The sequence below is a fragment of the Myodes glareolus genome, chromosome X (assembly GCF_982192425.1).
Source record: "Myodes glareolus chromosome X, mMyoGla1.1, whole genome shotgun sequence".
Taxonomy (NCBI): Eukaryota; Metazoa; Chordata; class Mammalia; order Rodentia; family Cricetidae; genus Myodes; species Myodes glareolus.
In genome coordinates, this window is record NC_142053.1 from 40,874,233 (window position 1) to 40,900,297 (window position 26,065).

Below are 26,065 nucleotides of genomic sequence, written 5' to 3' on the forward strand. Positions count from 1 at the left end.
GGTTCCTGGAATCAGGTTTGAATAGCAATCTATTAATGACCTTCAGAGCAGTTTCGGATGTCACATCTTCACTCAGGGTCAGCCTGTATTGAGAGTCCTGCAGTGCCAGTTCTTGATTTTACAGGGTGTTGGTTCTACCAGGAGTCTGGTTCCAGTTTCTTCCAGGTCTGGTAACATTCTCATGATGTGGAGTAAACACTCAATAGTTTCCAGTTTCCATCATCCCTCCAACTAGACTTCAAACATCATGCTATAGCATTGAATGCATCTCTGTATGACGCTGAGGCCTTGGATGCCCGGCCGCTTTGATATGAGTGGGAGAGAAGAGAAGCAAGCTGGCATTGCTGACCTTTGTTGCCTGCGTTCACACCTGGTTGGTGCTAATTACTGTTTCTGAAAATCTTTTGGGGAAAGGCTCCTCTTGTTGCCAACTGTGTTTTCTGGTTCAAGTGAGTTTCCCGGTAATCTCAGCTCTGGATTCCTGCTATTGAGTCTTGGTAGTGTAAGTCACAGATTTATTACAGCAAAATAAAACTAGATGTGTGGGAAAGGTAAGCAGCCTTGACACTCTCTATTTCACAGAATATGCTTATGTGAATGTTTAAACATTGTTATTAAATTTCAAATTTTGTTATAAACCTTGTGTGTTTATGTAATCATATTTCCTTCTTTCTTCCCTCTCTCTCTCCTTTTCTATTTAATATCTCTTAACCTTTAAAACAAAATAACACCTGGGAGCACTAGATGCAGTGAAGCCTTGTTTTCTGGAGGCTTCATACCTTTGGTTTTAAGCAAACACAGAAACTAAATCTGTACTAAACATATATAGAAGCATTTTTCTTATGATTAATCATTAAATGGTACAATAAGCAGCCATGTACACAGTATTTATTTTATATCAGATAATAGAGCTAGTCTAAAAATGCCCAGAAGGATTTTTGGATAATGTAGAGTCTATGCAGACATTACATGTTATGTAAGGGTAAGTGCATCTGTGAACTTTGATATTCTCAGAGAGCCTAGAACCAACTGCCAATGGACAGATAATAACAACTGTGCAGCCTTTCCTCCCAGACTAATTTGAAGAGCAGTTTAAAACTACCCATTTCCTGTTTCGGTGGTCAACACAGTAGTTGGACATATGAAACATCATACCTAGAAAGTGATATTTTAATTCTTGTCAGGCAAGCATTTCATATAAAATCTGCAGCACTTCAGTAAGTATAGAAAAAGCATAAACATAGGTGCAAATTATAAGAAACTTGGATTTTTACTTAGCCTGATATTTTAAAGTTTGTCTCTGTGTGTGCATGCACACATATAATGCATATGTTTAGGCAGCAGCAGGTGCTATGCATGCATGTGTGGAGGCCAGAGATTGATGTCCAGTATCTTTCTGTTATTTCTCTCCACCTTAAAAAAAAGGATCTCTCACTCATTACTCCTCAGTCTTAGTATTTCTCAGAAGTTGCAATGTATTTTTTTTTTACCTGAAGCAGAATCATAAGCTATGGTTGATTTATATATGCATCTCTGTCACTGGAAAAGTTGAAATAGAACTTTTAGGAAAATTAAAGGAATTGTCCTTTGGGTGAAGTTCTCCTCCCGTGAAGCAGAAAGCTTAGCCTATGCTTTTGACAACTGAGTTGTCTAATTAGGACAGAAGGGCCGATCTAGTAAGACTTCAACAATAGACACATGTGTATCATTATTTAAAACAGCTCATTAACCAAATAGAGCTTATCCTTTACATAACTGTACTTATAGGTACCATATTATTTATTGCAAGATATCGAACACCACAAAGCTGGATCTAGTGTATTGAACATGAGTTGTAGTGCTTTGGTGTGTCTGCAGCTGCCAAAATATTTACAGGAAGCAGGAAACTTGAGAAAAACTTCCTGGAGATAATTGAAATTGCAATCTCAGGAAAAAGAAAGGAAAGTTTGAATCTAGGTTTCCTTTAAATTTTTTCTTGTCAGCAAATTCGGACACTAAATTCTCACACAGAGGTCTGATAAGTAATTTCTCACCAAAATGATTGCAAAACAGCCAAATCAGTCAATGTCTGGTAAGTAAATGCCATACTCTCTATCTAAATTGGAGTTTCTTTCTGCCTTCCGACTGTCAAAGTTGGAGAAACAGTAGATTAGATGTGGTGGCACATGCTTCTAATCTCAGCACTCTGGAGTGCAAGACATGAATGGGGGTTGCGTGTTTGAGGCCACCTGGGGTTATGGGCTGAGATCCTGTCTCATAAAAAAATTACAGAGAAACATCAACTATGAAATACAAATTCATTACATTTCATTATAAAAAAGTATCGGGGGAAAGAAAGCCATCTTTGGATAAAACGAGAACTTTGTCACGGAAAGAATACTACACTCAGCCCTCTGGTTAGATGCCTTACCTTTGTTTAATTACCTCTTTAATACAAAGTGTAGCTTATCTTTAAATACATTCCACTCATTCCAACGTAAAGAGTGTGATTTTCATCCATTGAAGTGTTAACGGTTTGGGGACACAGCTGAAATTGTTAGTTCTTATTGAGAATTCACCATTGAGGGTACCTCTTCTACCTAGGAAAACTGCAAAAGTACTCTGGCTTCTTAGCTTATGTATGAGTCAAGTGTTACTTTGTATGAACATGGAGATCAAATCAGGGCCAGAGAAAATCTCCATCAAGACCCATAAGGTGAAGAAAAGTTGATTGTTAGTCCAGGTTTCTTAATTTTATCTAGACTAAAATAAAACCTCACTTCATTATGTGAAGAACGATTTGATATTTTCAGTGAAAAAAATAAAAATGCATGACACTTAACAGATTTTAACTATAGTACCAAGGATTATATCAGGGCTTTTAGGAACCAGAGGAATTTTGGATATCCTCTATTTTTTGTCCATCAATTTTAAGTATATAAGATACAGGATCTTCTTTCTTTGTTCTGTGATGTTGGATTTCAAGTCCACATTCTTACATACACATGTATGAGAGTTCCACCCTAAGCTCATGAAGGCCCACTTCGTAGGCAAAGTGAAGAGGCAATTTTGTGTAAATAGAAGGTTAAAACAACTTAACACTAAAGTCTATGTGCTGTGATATACTAATTATACACAATAATGTGTTTCATTAGGACACTTTCATACATGTATGCATTTTGAGCATTACATACTCCCTTGGCCCTTTCTTGTCTTTCCACTTCCCATCCCCCATCCCCTTCTTCTTCCTATGCAATCCTCCATTCTCTTGTCAGAGAGTCTTTATCTTCCTTCCTTTATCTTTTGATTCCTTCCCTCCTTTCCTCCCTCCCTATCCTATTCCCTCATTCTTTTTTCCTTCCCTCCCTTCCTCCTTCCCTCCCTCCCTTTTTTCTTCCCTCCCTCCCTGTTTTTCTTTCTCCTTCCTTCCCTCCTTTTCCTTCCTTTTCATCCTTCTTTTTTCCTTCCTCCATCCCTTCATCCTCCCCCTTTCCTTTCCTCCCTTTCCTTCCTTTCTCTTCCTTCATCTGTTCATTCTTTCTTCCCTCCCTCTCTTTATCCTTCCCTCCTTCTCTTTCCTTCCCTTCCTTCTTGCTCCCTTTCAATGCTCTCTCCTTCCTTTCTTCTCCTTCTTTCCCTTTCTTTCTTCCATCCTCTCCTCTTCCCTTCTTCTCTTCATTCCTCTTTCCCCTTTTCTCCATTTCTCCTTCTTTTTCCTTCACTTCCTTCCTTCTGTCTCTACCTCCTTTCATTCTTCCTCCCTGACTCTCTATCCCCCTTTTCTCTAACCCTATTGAATTTAGTTGTGGTTTTTACAGGACTCCAGTATGATTATTTACTGGAGTATTGCATTGCCTCCTTGGTAGTGAAAGAAAATGTCTCTGTCTGTCCCAGGCAACCATAAAATGAATGACACCTGTGGTCTCATTCAGTACTTTTTTTTCATTCTTTCTCATGCTGTTTGGAAATGAACCCGTTACCTTGCACATGGCAAGCATACATTGGACCACTGAGCTAACCACTGAGCTATATCATCATCTCCTAAAATAATTTTCTTTCCAAATAGTGCCAAGATTCCACAGCTGACTATAAAACCAGCTCCTAGAATAGAATCTAGATTTAGGGTTTCCTCTTTTACTACTTAAAGATATTTAACACTCAAAACCATGATGCCTTTGCATAGCATATGCTGATAAAACAGAAACGTATTAATCATATACTTGCCTTTAGATTATCATTTTGTTTATAATGTGGTGAGTCACGTAGCAGATTAACACTGGCAATACTAAGAGGCTATATCAGGAAATAATTAAAAGGGAAAGTCACTCAGGATATAATTTCCTCTGAAAAATTTTAAGCAAATATAACTGAGTGCTGATTTGCTTTCAATGCAAATTTTTTCATGATAGTTGGTACTTTTTGCAGCTAAAGCTGGAGCTCCTCCTCCTTAAATAGAAGCTTTAGTTCTAAGGTCATTTAAAACCCTTTAAGCTTCGAAGCTGTTCCTTGAGGCAGATTTCAGTGGCATTTCAGAAGAATTTCATTACAACTGGGCACATTATTCACTTAGAGTAAGTCTCGAAGTTTTACTTGGGTATGAAGTTTGGTAATGAGAAGTAACTTGTTTTGAGTAATTGCTTATTTTGCTTTTATCATCTTTGCTTAAAGGACACATTTGTGCATGCTTGAAGGACACATTTGTGCATGTGTCTAAAGTCGTACTAAGTGGAAATAGTTGAGGAAATACTACATGTTTTCAATGAAGCTAATTAGTATATGCTGTACGATGACATGAATAATACTATTGCTTAATTTTTATTAACCTGTAATGACTATAAAAATCTTATCTCTTTCAAGCAACAGTGATCTTTTTAGAGTTCTCTGAAACAATTTTCTATGTTATTATTATCATAAAGGAGAAGTTTCTACAGAGTAGAAGTCTCTTAAGCCTGGAGACAACTATAGGGACTCTAAGAAAAATGATTTCATTTACTTTTGATGCTTTGATTTATTTAGGAGAACATGCATATTCTCTCTGTGTGTGGCTTCATTTACTCATGTATTCTGATTATGTGTGTGAATTGTTATGGAAAGGAAAGTTCCAGTTTCACTGTGTTGGCTCTAAAAATATACTAGCAATTTCCATTTTCCCCCGCAAGAAAAAATATCAGTAGTCAACACTGAAATATGCCAGTTACTGTATACAGTGCAAGTGCTTTCAATTAGGTTTCTTTTCTGGGTTAATTTTTCTTAATAAAAGAGAACACATAAACCCGGCCATCAACATCAAGAGCTTAACTGCTATTTTCTCCCTATTTTATTAGCATCTTTTAATTGTACAAAACAGTGGACTTTGTTATGCTACTTTAAACATGTATATAATATATTGTGATCATTGAATACTGCAGTACATTTCAGATTCAAGAATCATATTAATGTATTAGTACTAATATTACTGATTTTTTATTGCGGATAGCATTAAACTAATAACAAACAATGCATGGCTTTGTTTAGATTTTCCCTGTGTATGCCTGTTACCTAGCTTTCCTTATCTTAATTTCTTCATCTGTAAAGTAACCCAGTTATCCAACCCAACTCTACCTGGTGATGTAATGGTTACATTTGATTGCTTAATCACTTAGAGAAATCAAAGAAGACACAGAAATTTTTGTAATGTCAATACTCTACCATTAAATGAAAACTGCTTTCAGTATATTTTTCAGTATATTTTGTTGCTCTTGCCAAAGCTTGGTAGGAATTGAAGTGGACTTTTGGGGTACTTTTCAAGGAATTCCTAGGAAGAGGTCTCTGGATATAGAAGGAGCAGAAGGAAAAGAAATTGAGTTATTATATTAACTTTGCAAAAGATCTTTTCTATGCATTATTCCATTAATCATTTCATAGGCTGTACAGTAATAAGTGCTATTGTTTTTACTCTCTTCATAAGAAAATACAGATGTAGAGAGCTGAAATACCCTGCTTGGCTTTGTGTGACTCTTTTCTTTATTGCACAATGCTTCCATGGTCATTCTAAGGTGTTATTGAACAGATAAGCACTTCAATCTCACACTATACATTTTCTCAGTAAGACTAAAACCTATGCTGGAGACATGGATAATGTACAGTATTACATAGAACCAGCTTGTAGATGACTGTGTGCTATTATTTGGGAGATAGATCCTTGGTGTCTGCTGTGAATATTATCTTCATTGGATTGTAAATATAACTTTTTAAAAGAATTTATTTCTTTTTTGTATTTGATTGAAATTTTACATACCAATTCCAGTTCTCACTCCTTCCCCTTCTCCCCCTTCCTCCACTTCTTTCCCATCCCCCATTCACTATTCAGAGAGGGTAAGACTTCCAATGGGGAGTCAACAATATCTGGCATATCCTTTTGAGGCAGGTTCAAGGCCTCCCCTCCCCCAAAATATCTAGGCTGAGCAAGGCATCCCTCCAAAGATAATGAGCTCCAAAAAGACAATTCAAGCAGTAGTGATAAATCCTGGTCACACTGCGAGTAACTCCACAGACTGTCCCTGCCACACAACTGTCCCCCACATTCAGAGGGGCTAGTTTGGTCCTATGCTGGTTACCTGCTGTCAGTTCAGAATCAGTGAACTCCTGTTAGCTCAGGTAAGCTGTTTCAGTGGGTATCATCATGATCAAAGATTTTTATCACCCCTTTACTCATATTATCACTTCTCTCTCTTTCAATGAGCTTTTGGAGCATGGTTAAGTGTTTGACTGTGGATCTCTACATTTGCTTTCATCAGTTGCTGGATGAAGGCTTTATGATGACAATTAAGGTAGTCATCAAGGTGACTGCAGGGGAAGGTCAGTTCAGGCACCCTCTCTACTACTGCTTAGAGTCTTAGCTAAGATCATCCTTATGGATGACCTTCCTCCCTTCCTCCCTCCTTCCTCTTTACCCTCACCCCCGTTTCCATTCATCATCTCTTTCCTTCCTACTCTCCTTTTCCCGTTGTTTTCATACCTCATTTTAAATAAGTGCTATACCTCTGTGCCATATTCCCAGTTCATCTCTCTTCTTAAATTCCATGTTCAGCTGGTACCCATTATTTTCAAAAGGTGATCTTCCCGCCTGTTTCACCTAGAAACTAAAAGTTTTCAGGTGTAGCTGCATTTTTAATCCACTCATCTATTTTTGTTTTATAGAGTCATTGATTTTCATCTTCACTCGTACTTGTTTTCCAGTCTTAAAAAGAAAACACAACCTTTTATCCTTCAGTTCTTACTTATAACTCTCAGGATTAAATCCAAATTTTAGAACATTATCTGTAAGGTATGTCTATTTAATCTTATCTTATATCACAACCAAAACAAATCATCTGCAGCTCCCCGAATCTGTTAAGATTTATTTATTCTTTATATTAGCATAATCGGTTCACATTGAGGACACACTATTTCCCCTAATCTGTCAACATCTCTTTGGCAAATACTTTTCATCTGTGGGACAGCTTGCATTTCAGTTTCTTAAATGCCTGTCACTGGATGACCATCCCCAAGATCAGACTGAGTACCTACCTGTCCTCTGGACTTCTAAGTGCTTACTTACTTCTTTCCTGGAACTTACCGTACCATTTGATAACTAGTCATTGTGTAAATCAAGGGCACAAAAGTATGTGGGTATGTAAGAAACTTCCACTTTAAAATATTTATCAAGCCATCTCATACTTAACAGTCTCCCAAGAAAGTAAATGTACAATTTTAGTTAGTTGTTAGACTGACTGCTGGGTTATGCAAATATTTGAAGCCTTAGATAGCCCTCAAGTTCTGGTATTCCCTTTTGATTATTGAGCATTAAACCTCCATTATTTTCTTGATATACTCTCTAAACTATCATTTTGTCTAATGCTGGAATTGTCTGTTTTATATTTTCTGCTACCAGTTGTATTTTATGCTTAGGAGATTAGATCATTACTGGGATTGTGCCCCTTGTGTCTATGATCAAGTACATTTAAGCAAATGCATCTGATTTTACATCTCTGACTCGCCTGCTACCATCTACTACTGAGTGGTTCCTTATTTTCACTGTCAACTTTTACTCGTATCAGACATCTGAATTGTTTTTCAATTAAGAATATGCCACTTTCTTTGCTTTACGTTTAAAGCAAAGAAAACCAGCCTACAAATTACAATCCCAGAGAACTTAGGCAATAATGAGGACACTAAGAGAGACGTACATAGATCCAATCTACATGGGAAATAGATCTCCTGAGTAAATTGGCGGAGCATGGAAACCTTGGGGGAGGGTTGAAAGGGGAGGGGAGAAGTAGGGAGGGGAGCAGAGAAAAATGTAGAGCTCAATAAAAAATCAATAAAAGAAATATGCCACTTTCTTTCCTCATAGAATTCTAAAAGAAATTTCACCTGTTCCCTTAAGACCCTTACTGACTTTGCCAAGCATGCTATTTTTCTTGTCACCTTGGGTTTTCACATTGTCAATTTGGGTTCTGGCAATCACGGTGCGGGTGTATCCTGTCAGGTAAGGAACGATGGCCCCAGTTATCTTCTTGAAATAAGGGAGAATGACAAATAAGCAGAAAGAACTCTTATCTTTGTCCACATGCTTAGCTGTATTTTAGATGTTTTTTTTTATGTGTATGTGTATTTTGCATGCATGCCTTGCTCATGGGAGGTCAGAAGAGGGAGTTGGATCTCACAGGACTGGAATTACAGACCGTTAGCCACACTGTAGGTACTGAGAATCAAATCTGGGGCCTATATAAGAGCAGTTGGTACTCTTAACTGCTGAGCCACCACTGTAAGCCCACATACTCAGTATTTGAGAAGGCTGTTTACTTTACTAAATGAAAAGTGCTTTAAAAATATGATTGAATTTTATTTCTCTTTGGTTTGGTCCAGAATACAGAAGAGATGTACATTCTTTTGTCTGGAAGAACAAGTCTTCCCAGTGTTAGGATCAGAGCCTGGTCCCTGACAGCACCACAAGCTAGGCTTGGCCACTTGCCCTCCATAGTTCAATTAATGAGACAAGTAAATAGTGAAGGACAGAAAAACATATCTTTAATGGTGGCTACATTTGCAAGAGGTACAAAAATTATGGATACCTTTCCCTCCTTCAAGTCTATCTTTACTGTCCTGGCAGGAGATTTAGTTTTAAACGGAAAACAAAAGGTATGCATAACTCAACAATTCTGGATAAGCTGTGGTCTTACCAATTATTGACCCATCCTTATCTGGGATCCACTGTCTCCTTCAGGATAATCTGTCAGGTCATCAGAAGTATGTAAAACATTTTTCTGGGAGAAGAGTTCCTCATCTGACTGGCACTATGCTTCAGCCTTTTCCTTTTCCCAACATGAGATTTCTGGGGAAATTCCAGTCCCATGGAGATCATTGTTTCAAAAGTCTGATACCCAAGAGGGAAGGTACTAGGGTCTGTTTAGAATATCATTATTACTACTCTTATTTTGCACAAGCATAAAATCATACAGAAGTCTCTATTTACTACCTCCGTTAAACTTCATTAGGAATCTGTTCATGATGAAATTTTGTAAACCATAATTTTAATGATACTGCTTGGACAAAGGCTTAGGGACAAAGCAAGACAGTAGAGGATATGAGACTGAACTCGTTAGTAGGATCCAGAGAGTGGAAAGACTTGGTTGCCATGCTGAAGGTTTTTTAAATTGTGTTCCTATATTTATGTTCTTAAAATTGTGGGTGTATTTTATTGAAAATTGCATATACAGGTACTGAATTTACATTATTGACATCTCTCTTCCTCCCTCTCAAACTCATCACATGCCCCAATCATTTTCTCTCAAATTCAAAGCCTTTTCTTCCTTAACCATTAATGTTATATACATGTATATACATGAGAGAAAGTAGCAGCATAGAGCTTAAAGGCAAAGTCCTGAGGAACCAGCTGACTTTCTTAGCTTCATCACTTGCTAACTAATGAGACTCCAAGATACTCACGTAGCATGTTTGTGCTTCCAGTTACTTTATTATTCAAGTGTGATCACATCAGTATTATCTATGTATCCCACAATGCTGTGCTGTATTAAGATTAAGAGAGTTGTGGAAGTGATATGCTTGGAGATGCTTATGCATCCAAGGGGGAGTTATCATTATAAATCATTCAATAAAGCAATGAGAAGTTTTGGAGAGAGTTTGTACATATCTGAGCTTTTCATAGTTTGCAGACCACAGTAGGGAGAATTATCTGAACTTAATATATCGTAACTTGGAAAGTGTATTCATCGGTTATAGTAGTTGATCAGTCAAGAGACTCTGAAGGCTTGGCACTAGAAGTATTTCAGGGAAGAATGTGGTGATGCAGATGAAACACAAAAGTAGTTAAGAAGAGAATCTTTAGTATATGACATATTCTGATAAAATTGGTGGGGATAAGTAAGTAGAAGGAATGGAGAATGACATAGAATTGTGGCTTGAGAAGTTACAGTATCACAGATTCAGCAAGGGAAATGAAGATGTTTTGAATATTCATATCTTCATGGGGCTCATGTTCTTTGAAGCAGAGAAAATTGAGTGACCTCATCCATATGTATTTTAAAAGCACTAATGATGTGTGTATTTTAAGAATATCCCCATAAGACAAGCTTAGCTCTGCCACAGGAAATACATGCTCTTCACTCTCTCTCTTTCTTTGATAAGTCTACTATTTATACAACTTAAAGAATCTTACTGAGACAAATCCTTTAGTGACTTTGTGCAAGTACAAAAATATAATAGTTCATTGGCAACTTTGTCTTGCATTGGAAGTCAGAAGACTTGTCCAAAAATCTTTGGGGGATAAAAACCACATATAGTCCTTGTAGTCCAAGGGTATAACACCAGGTCCTAAAAAGTAGCTGAAAAACTAACCGTGTGCTATAATATTTAGAGCCATGAATACAAAATCAAGGATTCTGATCTTTACTCATAAATTCTAAAATAAGAAGGAAACAATGGTAATTCTCGGCTCAGAAGTTACATAACTAGATTCACATTTTCAAATTAACTATATACAGTTTGCTTATCCTGTGGAAAGAGTTGTCATGATGCACAGAGAAAATTCCGAGAGACATTAAAAGACTATTAAGCTTCCACCCCCAGTATCACCTAGAAAGAATGAAAGAAACTGTTGTAGTGTTTCAGGAAACATCAACAAATGTGAACATATATGAGGACTTTTATATTACTTGGTGGAAATTTTTCTCCTTTATAATAACAGGAGAGACTTGGAAAACACTAAAGAAAGGTTCTTGATCTGCCTGTCTCCGCCTCCTGTGTGCTGGGATTAAAGGCGAGCACTGGCTGGGTCTAAAGAAAGGTTCTCACAAATTGGAACGATGCAAGAATTATATATCTTTTTTTAGAAAAAGTGTTTATTTATTTATAAAAATTTCCACTTCCTCCCCTCCTCCCAATACCTTCCCATTCCCTCCACTTCCTCTCCTCTTCCCTCTCCAGTCCTAAGAGCAGTCAGGATTTCCTGCCCTGTGGGAAGTTCAAGTTCTTCCCCCTTCCCTCCAGGTCTAGGAAGGTGAGCATCCAAACAGACTAGGATCCCAAAAAGCCGGTACATGTAGCCGAAACAAGACCCAGTGTCATTGTCAATGGCTTCTCAGTCAGCCCCCATGTCAGCCACATTCAGAGAATCCGGTTTGATCACATGCTCGTTCAGTCCCAGTCCAGCTGGACTTGGTGAGCTCTCATTAGATCAGTCCCCTTGTATCAGTGGGTGAACGCACCCCTCGCGGTCCTGACTTCCTTTTTCATGTTCTCCCTCCTTCTGCTCCTCATTTGGACCTTTGGGGCTCAGTTCAATATATCTCAACTAAGGGAGCCATTTTAGGGTTTGAAAGAGACTTGATTCTGGAGGGGTTCCCAGGCCCAAGGAGAGGTCCCCAGATTGTTCTCTGGACAGAGGAGAGGGTGCCTGAACTGGCCTTGGCCCATAACCATACTGATGAATATTTTGCATATCACCATAGAACCTTCATCTGGCGATGGATGGAGATAGAGACAGAGACCCACATTGGAACACTGGACTTAACTCCCTAGGTCCAAATGAGAAGCAGAAGGAGGGAGAACGTGAGCAAGGAAGGCAGGATCATAGGGAACCTTCATCCGACGATGGATGGAGATAGAGAAGAATTATATATCTTGATAGTTTCAATTTTTTGGTATGTGTAGTGTATGTGTTCATACAAATATATGGGCATATGTGCTGTGCATATGTATGTGTTGGCCAGAGCTTGACAACAGGTGTCTTCAACTATCGCTTTCTCCTTTGGAGACACACATTTCACTGAACCCAGAGCCCACTAGTTTGTTTAAAATGGTTATACAGTGAGCTTCAGAGATCTGCCTGTCTCTGCTACCCATCTTATGCACTGAAGTGATAGACATGCATGGCCATGCCCAGCTTTTTCATGGGTGCTGAAGATTCAGACTCAGACCCACAAGTGTTCACAGCAGGCACTTTACTGACTTGAGTCATTGCTCGACATCACTGAGTAGTGATATTAATGCAAAATTACCAGCATGTGCTCAGCATGTGGGGGGATGAAGGGGAATAAGAGGATTGAAGAGAGTAGGAGAGCTTTGTACTTAAAAGAATGAAGCAGATTGGACAGAGACATGTAGTAAGGCTTTTGAGTGGGCTAATTTAACCTTGCATGTTATACATTTACCATGGAAATCATCTATAGTGAGACCCCTTTCATCAGCAATTACCTGCTTAGGTTCAGGCACAGAGAAAATATAAGTTAGATTTACATAGGAACATGGTAAATTTATTTTATTGAAAATAAATTCTCCTCTCAATCTCCCCTCCTTCCACGCCTCCCCACTTTCCCCAAACTCCCCTCTTCCCCAGTTTCAGTCGCCCTCTGTTTCTTCTTTACAAAAGAAGAGACCTCTATATTTTGAAAAGTTATGATCAAACGGACAGTGGGCACCTGAGTTTGGGAGGGAATGTAAGGTGGTCTTGGTGGAATAAAGATAGAAATAAGGGAGAATCTGACTCATGTACTTGGAAAAGAAATATTGGTCTGTGAACTAAAAGTTTTTCCAAGCTGAAAAATAATCACTTGCAATACTTAAAATCATAAGCTTGGAGCAAAGTAGATTGGTAGAAGGTAAGTATGTATTTGTAATTTTGTATGCTTGCCTCACTGTCTTCATATAGTAAGCTTCAAGCAAATGAGGAGGGCTAAAGAGATCTTGAAGAATGAGTGTCTCACTTTCTTTCAAGGTGTGAAGTGGTTTGGGGGGATAGAAGGTACCAGCCATTCTAAACAACTCATTGAATACTCTCATGGTCACACCGTCTGCGGATGTCAATCATTCAAGTGTTGTGAACAAGGTCTACCCTCTTCTTCTAAAGTTCCAATGACAAACCAATGTATGAGCTCACCAGTGTTTGTTCTGGGGAACCAGTGAGTATATCATGCTTGCTTATACATTATGAGTGGCTTTACAACAAGTAAGTCATTTTATCCCCTGAGGTCAGCTTGGCTTCAGTTATCCAACAGTGATTAAACTAGTTATGGAACAAGGTACCTTTCTTCATCTAGAAGTTTTGCAGGAAGAATAGTGCATACTGTTGAGAGAAGGAAACAAGTTTCACCAAGAGGGACTCTACTTCAGGACACTGTGGTGATACACAAAGCATATTGGATAAGTTGGCATCACTGGGCCTTGCAGATGTCACACGGGAGTAAAGCTGTGTGAGTGTCATCATAAAAACAGCACTTCCAAAAACCTCAGAAGCTCCTTCAGTAGATATTTCCTCTTGTTTAACAACCTCAAGGATTTTGAAAGCCCCAAAGAGGGACACTGAAGCATTGGAATGTTGTCACAAATTATTTATCACTTCCTAATGTTGTAGCTGCAATGCTTAAAAGTAGGTTGATGGTTCTATATGTTTTCTCTATGGAATGTATATGTATGAGACCTTCAACCAAGGATAATTAGATGAGGTTCTTCCAAAGTATGCTATGCAAGGTTCAGACACTAAGGGTATATAAAAAACAAATGGTAACATTGTATATGTGGTTTCTTGGATATCTGAGAATAAAATGATATAAACTTCAAACCATCTTTATACACATTGCCAAGTGGCCATCTAATTCAAATTTTAAGTTACAGGTTCTGTTAAAATAAGACAGCTTGCTTTGATTTTATGTGACTACCTGGGGCTAATGAGTCCAGAGCTGCATGAAGAGTTCACAGCCTCATTGCCATAGGTCAACAGTGGCCTTGGGCCTCAGTGAACTGGTTGTTCTATCACGCTTGGGGTGTTCTACTCATCTGCTTGATCAAAAGAAGCTCTGTACCAAGACCATACTCTCCTATGTAGGATGAAAAAAGATGAGAAGGTCAAGAAAGACCTATTCTCTTTACAGGCTAGCTTCAAAGATAAGAGATAATGCTGCCATTTGCATCCCCTAATCCAGAACTTTAATAACATGCTTCATGGAGCTGAAAGGACAGTCTGAAACACCATCTTCAAATACAGGTCTTCATTTTACCTGGCTATGTACCCAGCTATGTTCCCTTGATTTCCACAGTGTCTGAAGCTGATGGCTTGTCATCTCAGCCATATCACCTCCAAAGATAATTCACCCTTCTACTGGTAACACATGAAAACCATACATTACAATTCTTATTTCTTTTCCTTTGCTCCATCAATAGAAACAAGGGCAGGAAATACTATGCCTTGTCTGTTTTCAGAATTGGGTGCAAGATGGAAGCTCAGGAAATGCCTAAAATGATGATTTGGATAGATGCCCATGACCATGTCAGCACTGGTACCGTAAGCAAAGTTGGATTTAGGCAAATATTATACAAACAGAAACTATGGGGTTTATTTTGATGAGAACACTCTAATGTCACTTAGGAAAGTGTCAGGCTTAGGTTCAACACAGCTGTCAAAAAGAACAATACATACAAGTAGACCTATTGCTTAGGATTAAGATGTGCATTTATTGCTCCTCAGTTTGGGGAGGAGGGATGCAAAGCACCACTACTTTTAAACCAGGGAATTGGAATTTGTTGCAATAAAGGTTTTCAGTCTGCCCAGAAATGAGAAAGCTCTGGCTAAAAATAATTAAAAATAACTTTAAAAGAGAAAATTTAAGGTTGAAACATGACTTTAATCTGCAACATAAATATGAAAATGATTCTTCTGAAGACAAAGTACTACTAAAAATTGTATCAAAAATAAACATTGTACCAGGCATGGAGGTCTATTTCTGTAATCTCAGCCAACATAGGCAGAAGGATCATGAGTCTGAAGCTAGACTGGAACATGTAGCAAATTAGAGGCTTTACAGCAATTTGGAGGAGTTAATGTCCGGCTTTAAAAGTGAAACCTTGTCAGGCCAAAATTTGAAAAATAAAAGAAAGGCATCCTTAGTTTTGGAAAAAAAATAAGGATAACAACTTATCTAAACATATATAAGCGTCCACTGGTAGAAAAGAGAAATATGAGATTTGTCAGTAAATTCTACCACTAATGCAGGTCAGTGGTTTTCTATGGTGGTAGATTTATTGAATGCCAGTAGATTCACAAACTACATTGACTACACCAGCTTTACTTATCTGAATACTCTCGGTTTCACTTGGGTTCATGACAAGAGAAATTGCAAATTTTCATTACATTTCAAATTGACTATTAGTATTCATAATATTCAAATCACATATCTACAAATTATTGAAATCTTTAAAAGGTTTAAAGAGACAATAGGAATAAAAAAGCAAATTAGAGTATCATTGTGAAGAGTCAGGACAGATATCTAGCTCTTGAGTTAATGAACAGATCATAGAGGTTAATGATGAGGGCCCAATGGTGTGGAAATGGGCAGCACTGATGCCAGGCAGGAATATGTTGAGCTGAACCGGAGGATCGTTGAAAATTTGTCTCTTGGCAATCTCCAAGTCAGAGGCTATCCCAATAACACTGAGTGACCCACAGCAAAGAGATAGGTTGGTATACTAAGTTTCCATCTACAGTGCCTTTTCTTAACTGGGCCTGTGTGTCTTTTGACCACACTTGAAATTCCATATATTTGGTGTGTTCAACATCTGGGGGTTATCTTCCTATTGTATCTCATCCTGTTATGTGTCTTAATAAATCTTCTAAGTGACGGTGGGTCTGGTCATCCATAACATCCAACTGTACAATTAAGATGCAAAGTCCTTTTTTTATTTTTTCGAAACAGGGTTTCTCTGTAGCTTTGGAGTCTGTCCTGGAATTAGCTCTTGTATACCAGGCTGCCTTTGAACTCACAGAGATCAACACTCGCCTCTGCCTCCTGAGTGCTGGGATTAAAGGCATGCACCACCACTGCTCGGCTAAGTATCTGCTTTATACACTCAGAAAAAAAAAGGGAAAGGGAGAAAAGAGGAAAAGAAAGTCAGAAAGGAGAAAGCAAAAGAAGTCAGCTTGAGGATCACAATGCAGGAGGAAAGAGGAAGAAGCCAACAGCAAGAAGCTGAAGTAGTGTGACTCTCCATATTTTGCATTCCAGGCTTAAGCAGAACAGACCCAATCCTACCTAGAGGAACACACATAATAGAACTCTTTGGGACTGTGTTCTCCTACACTCTTTTATCCCTGAGTGTTTTCAAGACACCAAAAACAAAAGAAAAAAACGGGGGAGGGGCAAAGTCTAGTATGACACAGGTACTGTTTGTTCTCGTTCTTGGTTTCTAATTCAGAATTTATTTCTGGTGCTCCGTTGGTTCAGCCCTTCAATTGTATTTCAGTCAGCAAATGTAAAAAAATGTAGTTAAAATTGTTTCTCATGGTTTTCTACAGAAAACATACACAGAAGAAATCAAATTTCAGACTACATGCAGAAAATAGAGATGTTCAATATTGTGAGAAAATGGTAGGTTTATTTATTTATTTATTTGTTATTTGTCTTTCTGTATATATATATATATATATATATATATATATATATATGTCTTTTTTAATCCAAGTTAGTGTTAAGTCTTTTGAAGGATGCTTAGCTTGTAACAAGGGTGCTGAGAGCCCTGAGCCAACCCTTCTATCTTATCTTATCTTGTCCGTTTTTCCGTCCGTCCGTCCGTCCATCCATCCACCCACCCACCCACCCACCCACCCACCCGTCCGTCCGTCCGTCCATCCATCCATCCATCCATCCATCCATCCATCCATCCATCCATCTATCTATCTATCTATCTATCTATCTATCTATCTATCTATCTGTATTTTGTGTGTGTATAGGTGTGGCTTTACCACTACACTCCTATAGGGTCCTCAGGTTTGGCAGTGAGCACGTTTATTCATTGAGCTATCATGTTGGCCCCAAGTTTATAAAAATAACACTATTTATCAAAAATGCAATAAGCTTAACAAAATAATTTGAACAAATGGGAAACAGTTGGTAATCATTGGTGAAATAAACTTTGGTAGTTTCTCTCTTTCTGTGTGTGTGTGTGTGTGTGTGTGTGTGTGTGCACGTGTGCACATGCATCTTCATGCATGTATTACATAAGTGTACATAATATATGAATATGTATTATATGTGTGCATTCATAATTGTGAGTGTGGATGCATGTTTGTCATGGTACCCATGTGGACGTCAGAGGACATTCTGAGTTTCAGCCTTTGCCTTTTACCTTGTTTGAGATCAGGGTCTCTCTTTTGTCATTTGCCACTACAGACACCAGATGAACAAGCCCAGGAACATCCAAGAATTCCTTTGTCTCCATTGCTTATCTCTGTGTAACAGCACTGGGATTAGAGAACTGCAAAACCAACTTTTTGACATGGGTTCTTAGGATTTGAATTCAGGTCCTCACACATGTATACAAAGCAGTTACACACTGAGCCAGCCAGCCAACTCAAACTTTGAAAGATTCTAGTCTCCTCACACAAATGCTTATACTTCTCAGGATACCTTTTGATAAATAATCCTAAATTACCGTGACATGAGTCTCACAAATGTAAATCCTGCAATGCATAGAAAACTTGTCAAAGAGGATATTGTGTGTTTTGAAAATCTGAAAATATGAGTGTCTTTGCCTTGATCTTTGGTCATGATAGAAGAACGATTGACTTCATTACTAGTGACTGAATGTGACTCTCATGTGCTTGTTTTCAAATTTGTATTAGTGTGTATCAATTGTATGTAACTGTGGATTTCGTTGTTCTGTTTTCATACATACATATAACAAACTTTCATCATACTTACACTACATTACTTACACTACATTTACCCTCCTTTGTCCCCCTTCCTCTCACTCTGATCTCCTTATACTTTCCTCTTTCACGCCATTGTTTTTCTGTTCTAGTTTTCACACATGAGAGAAAGTGTGCCTTTCTGACGTATATGGTCATTTTGATGTAAAGGATCTTTGTTTCAAGACAACTTCCTGGAAGACAACTCTTGTTCTCTCCTAAGAGGTAAGACTCATCTTCCCCCACACAGATGCTATTGTCTTATGCACAGGGAAAAAAGACAAATTTAAAAGTTAAGTTGGTCATCAATGGCCAACAATTTAATCAATCATGCCCCTGCACAAAGCCTTCACAAGGCCCAAAGATTTGGGTTCAGGGTGCTTCTGGGAAGCTGAATATGTAGTGGTGCTTGGAAAAGGCAGGAGAGCTCTGTAACCTTTCTCACATGCCACTTCAATCACCAAATTTTTCGCCTGCATATTCTGTAATATTATTTGTCGTGAACGAAGACATGTAAGCGATGTTTCCTGGATTTTGTGAGCTATGATATGAAATGAATGTAACTAGAGAAGGAGGTTATAAGCGCCCTGATTTGTAGGTAAGCTGTGTCAGCCCTCAACTTGCCATGCTTTTTGAAATAAATCAGAGGACACCCAGATGCTGTCTGTTAGGTAGCTGGTTGGTTACTTGTAGAGAGAAATGCTTACAGATTTGGATGGCCAGAGATGAAATAATTTGAATGGTTCTAATTGTGTGAAAAATAGGGAAAATCCTTTGTGTTTTCCATTCCTTTTTCTTAACTTTTATTGATTTATTGTGGACTTCTGATCCCACTTATAGCCCTGTCCCTTCTTTTCTATTTGTAAGAGTTAAGTGTACTTATTGTCTTCAAATTTTGCCTCACCATTCTATTTTGAACTCTCTTTAATTTGTTGTGATTCAGCCATTCTACTGCATGAGTTCATTTATAGAGAGCACCTTTCAGATTCTCTTTGCTGAATCTAATAGACCATTCACAAGTCCCACCTTACTTCATCCAGCAGGACCTTTTGACACTGCCTGTCATTGTGCTGGTCCTGGAAACAGTTTCTCTACTTGGAAGAAAGAGGGACACCACCAACTCTGACATGTTGGCCTCTGCTTCATGTCCTTTGTACCTTCCTCTTTATACACTGACCTTTTCTATATTTGAAGGTTCTAGTCCATGATCCTCCTCTACCATACATGTCAACACTATCTCATCTACAGTATCTTATAAGTAACTTCCATTGTGCCAAAGTACTTTCAGTGCTTCCATGGCTCTCAAATATGTACTTAGAGCAATGGTCTTCCCTTACTCTGCAAATTCAACTATTCACCTACTTCTACCATTATTATTCTGGTAGATTAAATGTAACTATTGCAAACTGAACTCTTAATTCTCACCCTCAGGCTCCAGAAGTAATTATCAGTTGCCTATGCTAAAATAGAGGCATTTTTCCTTTGATAGTCTCCATTCAATACACTATTAAATTATTTCTGTATCACCATTGCTGTCAGCCTGTTCCAATTCACTAAGTGCTTTACCATGAGTCATTGTTTCTACAGTATCTTTTTATGTGATAGTCTTTTAAAAATATGATTTATGAGGCTGGGGAGGTGGTGACATCATTGAAATGCTTTCTGTACAAGCAAACAGACCTAAGTTCAGACCCCAGCACCTATGTGATATGTTTGACATATGGGCATGCATCTGTAATACCAGTGTTGGGAAAGCAGATAGAGGAGGGTTCCTGGGCTGTCATGGCCAAGCAGACTAGACGAATTGGCAAGGTCCAGATCCAGTGGGAGACTCTATCTCAAAAAGTACAGTGGAGAGTGACTGAGGAAGATAACTGATGTCACTCTCTGGCCTCCACACATATGTGTACACATATTCATGTATACCATGCACATATGCATGCATACAGTAACACATACATAGTTAAAGCAAAATATAATGTATGTCATATCAATATGCTCATAGCTGTCCAGCCGCTTCATGTTTCACTACAAGTAAATAAAATATTTACTACTGTGACAGCCCCTGCCATGTCTAAGTAGATGAAATTATCTTCCAACCTTCCCTATTCTCAAGGCTGGTATGATGGCAAACCCCTCTAATTCCAGCACTTGGTAGGTGGAAACAAGAGTATAAGGAGTTCAAGGCTAGTTTCCACTACATAGCAAGCTTAAGAACAGTTCCAGCTACATGCAACCTTATTTCTAAAAGCAAAGCAGCATTAAACACACACACACACACACACACACACACACACACACACACACACACACACCTCATACCAAACCGCAATACCAAATCAGCCTTTTCTATTCTCTGTCTCGCTGGTCTTGCTATTCCTGGAACTACTAAGCCTAAGCTTATTACTGCTATAGGGCTTTAGATTGTGCAATTTCTTCTCCTTGGAAAATTCTTTCCGTTTATCTTACTCTGGCTAAATCCCTCACTGAGAATCTCAATGTCCCTTTCTCTGAGAGGCATTCCTTCATCATCCTATCAAAAATGAACCACCATCATTGCCATTCTTGGTATCATGCTTTGCTTTCTTTTGCACAGTTTATAAAGATTTGATGACTTCACCATCTGCCTCCAACACCAGAAGAGAAGGTAAATACTGGTTTTTTTATTGTTCAATGTTGTATCTTCAGTACTTATAACACTATGTGGCAGATAACAGGCTCCTGAAATTAATTTCTGTATAATAGATATATAATATAAATACTTAATTGTACTTGCAAACATTTGTTTCTCTAACTGAAGACATAATATGATGCAATATATTATGATCTAGTAAATACCAGTCCCATGTTCTTTCAGTCTGTATTTTGGAGATATGAAAGAACAGACTGGAAAATAATAAGTAAGGATTCTAAAACCTACTTTTACACATTGTGCATTGTGCTTGTAATGACTATTGAGGTGCTGGATGACAGCCTATTTCTTGCCTTTGAAGTAGTTGCATGATGTGAATGTTTTGGGTACAGGACACACTATTTACAAATCAGTATTTGAAAGCATCAGAGGAGTGTGGAGGAGGAGAAGGAGAGGAGGAGATAAAGATAGAGAAAGGGAGGGGGGAGAGAAAGATTGCTTGTTATATTCTGAACAGTGATCTCTGTCAAGACAGTACTTTTCTCTTCAGCTAAAAGGTATTTTTTAAATTAATACTTTACTGATTTTAAATTTAAAATTTTAAGAATTTTTTCTAATTGATGCCCAAATAAAAAGTGTATAGCCACGATCTTTAGTGGGTTATTATGAAAAGCGTTTTGTTGCTTTGTTGGGTGGGATAAATTTTGTTATAAAATAACAAAGTTCTGATCTGCTCAAATTAGAGACAGATTTTGAATTATGTAAATCGTGCACAGATGCTGAAATGTGTGAGATGATTTTTGAATGTATGCTTTGAACCTAGATAATACTATGGAAGCTCAAAGGCAAATACTTTAGCTTGGATAGCACTTTAGGAACCTTGCTTGCCAGATGAACTCAGGATACCATATGGGAATCTATCTAAAGAGGGAATAAAGAATAGAATGACTCCTTATGCTTTGATAAGATTTATTGAACGTATTCTGTAAATATTAGTGAGCATTTATATCAGCACTCAATCTTAGCAGGGATGTAAATATAATAATACTGTAGCTAACTGAGTGCTTAAATAATATGCTACAATAAAGATCCTACCTATATTTAATTTAAATATAATTATCTTAATCATTCAGCATGTACCAATATTCCTTATGTCTTATTTTGTATGAAATTATTTGTATGATTTGATTGATGGCATTCATGATAAATTTGTGTGGCTCAAAGTTACTGCTTTAATGTGTGTGAAACCATATTCAGAATTCCTTACTTGCTTATCTACTGTGAGACATGTTATTATCAAAATTACATTTGACTCACCAGTGGTTCATAGGCTGATTGCAGTATTTGTGAGGCATGAATCAATCTCAGCATGCTATTAGGACTCAAAAACCTGGCAACTTCTAGACATTCTGATTCTGATGCTGAGTCATGCCCGTATTCAGAAGCTATGAATAGTTTACACTTGTTGGATGGTGTCCTTGAAAGAAGATTAGTTATCCAGTAATGCAGTACTCTTGAGTCATATCCTAAAACCATGACAAGAAGTACTAAAAGTACTGCAGACTGACTGATGCAATTGAGAACAACATCCTAGGGAAAGATAATGGACCATCGCTAAGACTGGTTGGAAGATGGTGTTCTCTGTTTAAAAGGTGCATGAGCTTTAGAAAACGATAAATATCCTTGCTCGTTTAGCTTTTATGACCTTCAGAAGTGTTCTTTTTCTAAGCTTCAAATGCCTCTTTTGCAATATTGAGGTAATAAAATTAGCTATGAACACTTGAGAAATTTAACTGTGGTAATTTGCATGAAGTACCTGGTACAGAGATTGATCATGGTAGGAGCAAAATAAACTACAGATCCTATGATCTTTTTCTAAGGTCATATGGCAAAGTTGACATTAGAGCCTCAAATTGTTTGCTCATCTCATCTGCAGCACAAATAATCAAGGAATCATTGTCTCCTCTCTCTCTCTCTCTCTCTCTCTCTCTCTCTCTCTCTCTCTCTCTCTCCTTTCTTATATTAACTATTTTCATTCTTCCCAAGTTCTGTTGTAAATTGCTTGACTTATATCTTTGGATACCTTGAAATATGAATAGAAAATATCTAATTTTTTAACACTAATTCTAATTAGTTTGCCTATAATAAATAATTATTTATCTTTGCAAATTAATCTCTTCCTTTTAAAAAAAAACTTCAAAGAAAAAAAACTATGGTGATTTTAGATAGTTTAAAAAAAGTTATTTATTTTTGCCAATATAGAAAAGCAACAAATTATATATTATTGACCTGGAACAATGGTTTTCAATTTGTGGATCATGACCCTTTCACAGGGGTCGCCTAAGACCATTGGAAAACACAGATCCTTACATTACAGTTCATAACAGTAGCAGAATTATAGTTGTGAAGTAACAATGAAAATAATTTATGGTTGGGGGTCCCCACAACATGAGGAAACTGCAATAAGAGATTGCAGAATTAGGAAGGTTGAGAACCACTGCTTTAGAACATTTTCTGTCTCTTCCTTCTCCCGCCTGCCTTCCTTTTCTATGGCTTTTCTGAACCGTGTGGCCTTGTGACAGCCACATCACTTCTCTCTTACTGTTTGTAACAATGATTCTCCAAACCTACCGGCTAAATTAATTCAATAAACTATTTATACACTACTGTAACCTCAACAAATAAAAGGAATTATTGTCATTAAATATCAAAAAAGTCAGAATAATGGATTGAAACTGGAGATTAATTCTAAGTGCTTAGTTTTCAACATTGAGATATAAAATATCAAAAAACAGGGGGAATAAATAAATAGAAGCAAGTTTTGACTAGTGGCAAGATCCTTGTAAGCAATCATCTTTCATGTTTATAGAGCAATTTATTATTTTCAAAGTACTTGCATATACGTAATCTGATTTGAACATCCAGAAACTCCAGCCAAAGCTTGTATTACTATCCAAGCTTGTATTATTATCTTTATTTTATAGGTGGAAGATATAATTTGCTTCTAATTTGCCCAGTAGTTTAAGCACCAATAAAACATAGGTGGTTATTTATGCTAATAAACTTCTAGGCAATAAACTTATTACTTTCCCCAAATAATCATTGTCAGACTTTAAAATACTTTGTCATAATTAAAAATTTGCCTTAGATGGCATTTAGCACCACCCATAAGCTGTTCTTGATTGTGATTTGTAGAATCATTATCCTGGCCCTCTGGCTATTTCAGGAACACCTATCTTAAGTTTTTCAGTGTTCTTTATTTTCTGGCAGGAAGGAAAACAGCAGAGATTCAATTTAGTGTCTAATGTGGAGAGGAGAGGACAAAGAGGGCTTGTGATAACTGCTGTGATAATACCATTTCTTGAGAAACCATATTATTGGTAAGTACCTGGAGCTTTTCCAGTAATGCAAGGATAATCCAGCCAATTCTTTGTGTGTGTGCTTGTGAATGCATGAATGACTCTCTCTGCGTGTGTGCGTGTGTGTGGTTGCTCGTGCTGGAACCCACAGTCTTGCTCAAGCTAGGGAGACATTCTATCACTGAGTTCAATCTTCACTCTCAGCCTCAGCCAAATCTTATAGCAAAGGGGTTTTGTTGTATTATTGTAAAGAAGTGTGAAATGAAGGCTGAAAAGAGAAAATCACTGTAGGTTTGCCATTCCAAAGGAGACTGTCAATGGGAAACTGTGTTAGCAACAGTGTTACATAAAACCAAACGGGTAGAAACAGGAAGTTGCATTTCTTATTGCTCTTAGGCATGGAAAATACCTAGCCATAATTGCTATCCATGGCTCTGATTCTACATTTTTTTAAATTTAAATCCCTGCTTCAGCATTTACAGTCTGTGCAACCTGAGGTATATTGTTTAACTTCTGAGTTTCTTAGCCTCTGATTTCTAAGATGTCATAAATACAGTTTAAATGTTCAAGCTTGACTTTAAAAGTTGTGTAAAATAATACCTGCAAAATGAACAATGCTCAGGGTTCATTGTAGGAGATATTCTCGTTACAGATATTGTGACTTGTTATTTGGTTCTTATGCAAAATAAACAATTTATTTGACTATTACCAGGTAAACAAAAAAACAAAGTCCCTATACCCAATGCATGCATATATATATATATATATATATATATATATATACACATACATATATACAGAGAGAGAGAGAGAGAGAGAGAGAGAGAGAGAGAGAGAGAGAGAGAGAGAGAGAGAGAAGTTTTCCTCTGTGAGAAATGTGGTTGAAATGTAAATGGTATGGTAGTTGGCCTGGGTAGGGACAGTAGGTTGTGGAAAGTTGGGTGTTAGGAGGTTTTTTATATAATAGGTGTAGTCAACTTCTTAAGACAAGAAAATGAGGTGGCTAGTTATGGAAAGGATGTCAAAAAGACCTGGTTTTCGATCCTATCTCTGAAAGTAGTAAGTTGTGTGAACTTGGAAAACTAGTCTTCCTCTTTGTCGGCTAGTTCTTCATTTAAAAAATTGGATTTCTGTCAAGATGAGTTGTTTGATACATTTCTAGTATGTCATGGACATTTAAGATTGTGTATGTGTGCATTCATTATTTCCCCTTCCTTTTGTCTTCAAACATACCTTGTGAAAAATTCCTGGAACCAGTACACTAATGCCAGTCTCAGTGCTCTAGTGACAGTTCTGCATCCAGGAAGACAATGATAGAACTATCTTTGTATTCTTTTGGGAAGGTCTGAGTTGACTTCAAGGTGTAAGTTAGGAATTTATGTTGGAAACTTATCTGAAAATGGCCCCAAGTGCTATCTATCCTATTTTCTATGCGTAAGTGTTTTGGACTGATCAAGTAAATGGTATTTAATAGCTGAACTCCAATTTTAATAGCCTGTAGGTAGAAATGGGAAAGAAGACTTGAAAACTTTCTACTAAGAGCCAGTACTTTGACCACAAGATTCTAATAGATTACAGTTGAAGTTTACTAATGTTAGAAGGTTTTAAGTGAACTGGTTGAAGAGGGTGCAATAAGACTTAAATTGTGAAGAAGAACATAAAAGTGGTCCACTGATCATTAGATGCATAAACTTTCATTCTCAGCTTTCCATGAAATGGTTGGTCCCAGGATTCAGATTCCAAAAGAAATGTGAAAACTTAAGCATGGTAAATTTCCTTAAATGATTAATTTTCTTCTTCTATTTTAGAAATTATAATATTTCCCTCTTTCCCCTTTACTTTTTTTGCATACAGAATCTCCCCCACACCACTTCTCAT

At 37.5% G+C, this 26,065-nt stretch overlaps 1 protein-coding gene and 1 pseudogene across 3 annotated transcripts in view; one reads left to right on the plus strand and one right to left on the minus strand.

Moving 5' to 3' along the window:
• LOC125405583 (melanoma antigen preferentially expressed in tumors-like) overlaps window positions 1-26,065 on the minus strand; it is a 221,725-nt pseudogene that overhangs the window by 171,873 nt on the left and 23,787 nt on the right.
• Window positions 1-26,065, plus strand: part of Il13ra2 (interleukin 13 receptor subunit alpha 2) — a 52,138-nt gene that overhangs the window by 9,616 nt on the left and 16,457 nt on the right. For 2 of the 3 annotated variants that reach the window (XM_048442061.3, XM_085684382.2), the window contains exons 2-5: window positions 16,805-16,877; window positions 18,310-18,421; window positions 20,793-20,843; window positions 24,099-24,208. The gene's annotated coding sequence lies outside the window, so the exon portion shown is untranslated. Of the gene's footprint in view, window positions 1-4,443; window positions 4,551-16,804; window positions 16,878-18,309; window positions 18,422-20,792; window positions 20,844-24,098; window positions 24,209-26,065 lie in introns of those variants that run through there. The other variant, XM_048442060.3, reaches the window with a different exon arrangement.